This window comes from Prosopis cineraria, unplaced genomic scaffold (assembly GCF_029017545.1).
Source record: "Prosopis cineraria cultivar Desert tree isolate PC_DT_omini unplaced genomic scaffold, ASM2901754v1 PC7, whole genome shotgun sequence".
Classification (NCBI taxonomy): domain Eukaryota; kingdom Viridiplantae; phylum Streptophyta; class Magnoliopsida; order Fabales; family Fabaceae; genus Prosopis; species Prosopis cineraria.
Window position 1 is genome coordinate 13203245 of NW_026555338.1, and position 7134 is coordinate 13210378.

The window sequence follows — 7134 nt, forward strand, 5'->3', positions numbered from 1 at the left end:
GATTGAGCATTTCTAACTCTCTTTCTACTTGTTTGGTGTTATTTTTTTTTTTCATTTTGTTGCTATTGAGTTTAATAAAAAAAATAAAAAAATTATTTCTCTTGCTTTTGTGTGTTTTGAATTGTTTCATGTTGATTTGCATTTTAGTTTAGCTTGTTCTTTGTTCTTAATTTTCTTGAGCTTGATTAGTGCATGACCCGAAGAAAACATACCTCTTTTGTTGAATTAGATCCAGAAATTGAAAGGACTATTTCTAGATTGAGAAGATCACAACCTATTCTTGATTCTCATTTGGTTTGTAATTCAACAATGGAAGGTATCTTAGGACATGAGCATGTGCATAATGAGGGCCATGGGAATGGGAATGAGAATTTGCATGATGATGGCCATGTTAATAATGAATTTGAAGGCTTGCATAACCCTAGAGAGGAGAGGAGCATTAGGCAATTAACTCAACCTAATTGGCATGATAATCCTTATGGCTTATATGTTCCTCCTACTAATGTTCAATTTGAAATTAAATCCTCCTTGATTAATGCATTGCCTAAATTTCATGGGTTACCAGGAGAGGATTGTCATAGGTTTTTGCATACTTTCCTATTGGTTTGTGATACTATGAAGCCTATGCATGTAAATGTTGATGATGTTCAAGCTAAGGCTTTTGTATTTTCTCTTGAAGGTTTAGCAAAGGAGTGGTATTTCAACTACCCTTCTTATGTGAAAGTGAGCACATGGGCCGAGCTAAGAAGACTCTTCTTAGATAAATTCTTTCCAAATTCCAAGGTCACCAATTTGAGAAAGCAAATCTATGGGGTCCAACAAGGAGAGGATGAGAGTCTCTATGAGTATTGGACTAGATTCCAAGGCCTTTTGGCTAAATGCCCACACCATCAAATTTCTAGTGAGAATTTAGTCCAATATTTCTATGAGGGCTTGATTCCAAGAGACAAAGTTAACATTGATGCCGCTAGTGGTGGATGCTTGATTGACCTCACTTCCTTAAAGGCTTGGGAACTAATTGACAAGATGGCTTCAAGTGGTGCTCAATACTCTACAAGGGAAAAGAGAAATGTGAATATGGTAGGTTCCTCAGTTCTTAATGATTCATATGTGGACTTGCTAGCTGCCAAGATTGGGAGAATGTTGGCTCCACAAATATCTCAAGTGAGCAATGTAAGTACTTCTCAAGCACTTGTCCCTTATTCTTGTACTTTTTGTGACTCACCTATGCATGTAGAAAGCAATTGTCCTATTAAGTTTGAACAAGTAAATGCTATCTACAATGGAAAACAATCCTATGGTGGGAGGCAAGGGCAAGGAGCTTATTCTAATACTTACAACCCTTCATGGAGAGACCATCCTAATTTCTCCTATTCAAATCCAAATGTGGCTTTACAAGACAATCAACAAAGAGGATCCTATCAAAACACCTTTGGCCGTGACCCTCCACCTCATTTGTCTCAAGGTAGCTCTTCTCAAAGCTACAATCCAAGTGGTAATTCTCTTACACCTTCTTCTAATTCTTATAGTGATAGGAGGCTTGTTCCAATTGAGAGTTCTTCTAATTCGAACTCTTCTAATGATGTGAATGTGTTACGTAAGCAGTTGATTGAAATGAACTCTTGTATAAAAACATGTATGATGGCTTAGGGAACAAGGTAGAGAGTATGGGTAACAAGTGTGAGAACATGAACTCTAAAATTGATGCCCTTACTTCTCAAATGAATATGCTTGCTAACCAATTAAGTGCAGCCAATGCTCAAGCCTCTACATTACCATCCAACACCGTTGCTAATCCTAAAGCTAATCTTAATGCTATCACATTGAGGAGTGGCAAGGAGTTGGGAGAAGAGTACAAGAAGACAAAAGACAAGGGAAGGCCGAGAAGCCCTCTTTAAATTCTTCAATTGATGTTAATGTTTCTAGTTCTTCTTTTGCTCCTAATGATGCATCTTTTTGTAGAGATGATGAGGATGAAAACATTGAGGAGATCATATGTGAGCAACCACCATCTAAGGTGGAAAAGGGGACTATGGCCGAGTTGTTTAGTAAGGAAAAAGAGGGAGAGGCCGAGCAAAGTGAAACAAGAAAGGAGAGTTCAAGGAAGGAAGAAGGAAAGCAAAGTCAAGAGATTATGAAGAAGCTTCCTTTTCCACAAGCACAAGTGGTCCCTAAGCAAGTAAAGGGACAATTTGATCAAGAGGTATATGATTTCTTCCACAAGATTCATGTTAATGTACCCTTGATGGATGTAGTTAAGAACTTTCCTAAGTATGCCAAATTTTTGAAAGATTGTTGTACAAATAAAAGAAAATTTAGGCCTAATGCAAGGGTACAATTACCCTCATCTGTGAGTGCTATCATGAAGCCTCAACTCCCTATAAAATGTGAGGACCCCGGTTCCTTCACAATTCCATGCAAGATTGGCAACACACATTTTTCTCATGCATTGATAGACTTAGGTGCAGCCATTAATGTTATGCCTCTTTCAATTTATCATGCCTTGAGTCTTGATTGCATGCATAAGACACCTATGATATGCCAATTAGCGGATAGAAGTGTTAGAAGACCACATGGAGTAGTAGAAGACTTGTTGGTTTGTGTTAAAGGTCTATTATTTCCTGTGGATTTCTATGTGCTTGATATGTCAAAAGAAGGGAGTGGGGATGATATTTTGATTTTAGGAAGGCCATTTATGAGGACTGCCCGTACATTGATTGACATGGAAAAAGGTAGTTTGATTTTGAAATGTGGAGAGGATCATGTTATTTTTAATATATATGAAGCAATGAAACATCCTTTTGAGGATTATTCTTTGTTAGGTGTAAGTTCCATTGAGTTATTGCTTCATGATGCTTGTGAGTCTCACATGCTTGATTCTTTCTCACATGTTGATGATGATTTGTCTCTTGTTACTACTACATGTATTGATGGATGTAGTTGTCCTATTTGTTTAGAGATTGATGCATGCTTGAATGATGCAACTACTTCTTCTCATGATTTGTTTAAAATATCTCCTATGCTTGATCTTGAAATGCTTGAGAAGGGTATATCTTCTTGTGTTGTAGGTACTAAAGCCATTAAGGCCGAATCTATGAGTTTTTCTCCACTCGAGCTTGATGTTCTTAGGATTCCCAAGCTATTGGAGGAAAATTCTACACTTTCACATGTCGAGGCCGTGGCTCAAGTCCAAGCACTTGAGGACAAGTTGCAAGAAAAGGGGGAGGCTGTAAAGAAAGAAGAGGAGAAATCAAAAACAAGTGAGAAGCCTAAAAGACAAGATAGTACCATGGAATATTCCACCAAATTAGACTTGAAGAAGCTCATTCCCTCTTGTGTAGAGCCACCTACCTTGGAGTTGAAGCCTTTACCATCCAATCTCAAGTATGCATATCTCATTGAGAATGAGAAGCTTCCGGTAATAATTTCTAACTCTTTATCTCTTGAGGAAGAAAATGCATTACTTGATGTTTGAGAAAGAACATACATGCTATTGGTTGGACTTTGGCTGACATTCCTGGTATTGACCCTATTGTGTGCACACATAAAATTTTTCTTGAGGACAATGCTAAGCCCATTAGGCAACCACAAAGGAGACTTAACCCATTGATTTTAGATGTGGTAAAGAAAGAGGTTGTTAAGCTACTTAGTGCTGGGATCATCTATCCTATAGCTGACAGTGAGTGGGTGTCTCCAACCCAAGTTGTACCTAAGAAAGGGGGGATTACTGTGGTAAAAAATGAGAAAGGAGAGCTTGTTCCAACTAGAGTTCAAAATGCTTGGAGAGTGTGCATAGACTATAGGAAGCTCAATAATGTGACTAGGAAGGACCATTTTCCTTTGCCTTTTATTGATCAAATGCTTGAGAGATTGGCTTCCAAGTCCCATTATTGCTTCCTAGATGGGTTTAGTGGGTATTTTCAGATTCCTATAGCTCCTAGTGACCAAGATAAGACTACCTTTACATGCCCCTTTGGTACATTTGCCTATAGGAGGATGCCTTTTGGTCTTTGCAATGCACCTGGTACTTTTCAAAGATGCATGATGTCCATATTTTGTGATTTTATTGAACATTGCATGGAAGTCTTTATGGATGATTTTACTGTGTATGGTGAGTCCTTTGATTCATGCTTGCATTCTTTAGATAAAGTGCTTGGTAGGTGCATTGAAAAGAAGCTTGTGCTTAACTTTGAAAAATGCCATTTCATGGTAGATAAAGGAATTGTTTTAGGCCATTTGATTTCTTCCAATGGCATAGAGGTGGATAAGGCCAAAGTAGATGTGATTGCTTCTTTGCCATATCCTGTTTGTTTGAAAGATTTGAGATCATTTTTGGGACATGCAGGCTTTTATAGGAGATTTATAAAGGGGTTTAGTGAAATTGCTTTGCCTATGTCTAAACTCTTACAAAAAGATGTTGATTTTGTTTTTGATGATGCTTGCAAAAGGAGTTTTGACACTTTGAAAAGCATGCTCATTTCCCCTCCCATTCTTAAAGCCCCAAATTGGTCTTTACCTTTTGAGTTGTCATGTGATGCTTCTAATTTTGCTGTGGGAGCTATGCTTGGTCAAAGAGAGGGCAAGTTATCATATGATTGCTTATGCATCTAGGACCCTAGATTCAGCTCAGGTTAATTACACCACAACTGAGAAAGAGTTGTTTGCTATTGTTTTTGCACTTGATAAATTTAGATCATATCTTCTTAACTCTAAAGTTGTTGTGTACACTGACCATGCTGCTGTGAGGTACTTGTTTAAGAAGACAGATTCTAAGCCTCGCTTGATTCGATGGGTGATCTTATGCAAGAATTTGATGTGGAGATAAGGGATAGGAGTGGTTCTACCAATCAAGTAGCGGATCATTTGTCTAGACTACCTCATTTAAAAGCTACTATGGTAAACTCTAACCCTACTATTCCTTGTGATTCATTTCCTGATGAGGCATTGTGTGCCATTTCATCTAAGCCTCCATGGTATGCCTCTTTTGCTAACTATATTGAGTGTAGAGTCTTGCCTCCTTGTGCTTCACGTTTTGCCATTGAAAAATTGAAAAGAGAGTCTAGATTTTACATTTGGGAACCACCTTTGATGTGGAAGATTTGTAGTGATAAAGTGATTAGGAGGTGTGTTGATGATGTTGATGTGCCTTCTGTTCTTGAATTTTGTCACTCTCATGCATGTGGTGGTCATTTTAGCTCAAATAAGACAGCTAGGAAGGTTTTAGATTGTGGATTGTATTGGCCTAGCTTGTTTAAAGACTCTTATGAATTTTGTAAAGCATGCTTGAAATGTCAAAAGGTTAGTAGTTGGGGTAAGAGACATGAAATGCCTCAACAACCCATTTTATTTTGTGAGATTTTTGATGTTTGGGGCATTGACTTCATGGGTCCCTTTCCACCATCCTTTAGTTTTGAGTACATATTACTTGGTGTTGATTATGTTTCAAAGTGGATTGAAGCCATTCCTACTAGAACTTGTGATGCTAAGATTGTTTTGAAGTTTCTCAAATCTAATATTTTTTGTAGGTATGGAGTTCCTAAGGCCTTGGTAAGTGACCAAGGATCCCACTTTTGCAATAAGATGATGAAGGCTCTCTTGGCTAAATATGGGGTGCATCACAAAATCTCTACACCATATCATCCCCAAACTAATGGCCAAGCCGAAGTATCAAATAGAGAAGTCAAGAAAATCCTAACCAAGGTGGTGAACACAAATAGGAAGGATTGGTCTTTACACTTGGAGGATGCTTTGTGGGCTTATCGGACCGCTTATAAGACTCCCATTGGCATGTCTCCTTTTCGATTGGTGTATGGAAAGGCTTGCCACCTCCCTGTGGAGATAGAGCATAGGGCCTATTGGGCCATCAAGAAACTAACTTGGATTTCCATCTTTCGGCTAAGGAGAGATTTCTTCAAATGCAAGAACTTGAGGAGCTTAGGTTGGATGCCTATGAGTCTTCTAGAATCTATAAGGAGAAAACAAGGATCCTTCATGACAAGCTAATCTTGAGGAAAAAGTTCCAAGAAGGAGATCAAGTCCTCTTGTTCCAAACAAGGTTTATTCATAAGCATGCCAAGTTGAAGTCTAAGTGGGAGGGACCATATCTAGTGACCAAGGTGTTTCCCTATGGGGTTTTTGCAACTCTTGAATAAAGCCACGGGTTCCACTATGCAAATCAATGGTCACCTATGCAAGCTCTACAAAGATGCCAAATCACTTCAAAAGGAGGAGGACTTCTCTCAACATGTTTTTGAACCACCATGATAAGGTTGTATCTCTCTAACCTTGAGCTTTTACCTTCCTTTAATTGATATATTTAATGATAGGTATAGTTCAAGTGTGGGGGAGATGAACCTAGTAGGAAAATTAGAGTTTATTTGCTTTATTTGACTTCTTTGTTTTGTGTTTTAGTTTGAAAAAAAAAAAATATCTGCACCACACTTTTGTTATGCATTCATTATTGATCTCACCTTATTTTATCACTAGTCTATACATACATTGAGGACAATGCATGATTTAAGTGTGGGGGAGAGAAATAAACATTTTGTTTTGTTTGTTTGTTTTGTTTGGTTTTGCAAAAAAAAAAATCAAAAAAAAATTTCTTTGTTTTGTTTTGTTTGAGGTTACTTAATTACCTAGCTCTTGAATGGATATTTTGATTCTTGAGATGTGGTAATTTTTAGGATTGAATAGGTGTGAAATGAACATTCTTTTACCTTGAATTAATGGATTAGAGTGGCATATTACCATTACATTCATGGAAGAGGCTAAACACTCATGTGTGATTAATTCCTTAGTGATGTTACCCTCTAGAATTTGTTTCACTTCTTAATTAAGACCATATATCTTGCACTTGTTTGATAGGAGATGAGAGATGGCATTCATAAAAAATAGCCAAGAGCCAAATAGCCAACCTATTATTATTTATTATCCTTTGTTAGCCACTTTGAGCCTTTGGTTTGATTCTTAAAAAAAAAATATTCACCCTATTTTTCCCCAAGGAATGCATGTTACACTTTTATATGTCTTTTTAATATTCATTGCATGTCCTAGATCAAATGAGGGATGCCTATATCATTTCTCTATCAATTACTTCCATTATTTTCAAAGAGTTAGGGGCAACCAAAAAAAAAA

At 37.4% G+C, this 7134-nt stretch overlaps 1 non-coding gene across 1 annotated transcript; it reads right to left on the reverse strand.

The window, feature by feature from the left end:
- Window positions 1-789: 789 nt before the first annotated feature.
- On the reverse strand, window positions 790-896 carry LOC129316989 (small nucleolar RNA R71). Its single transcript, XR_008594897.1, has one exon. It is a non-coding gene; the product is annotated as a small nucleolar RNA R71 (small nucleolar RNA).
- Window positions 897-7134: the final 6238 nt, after the last annotated feature.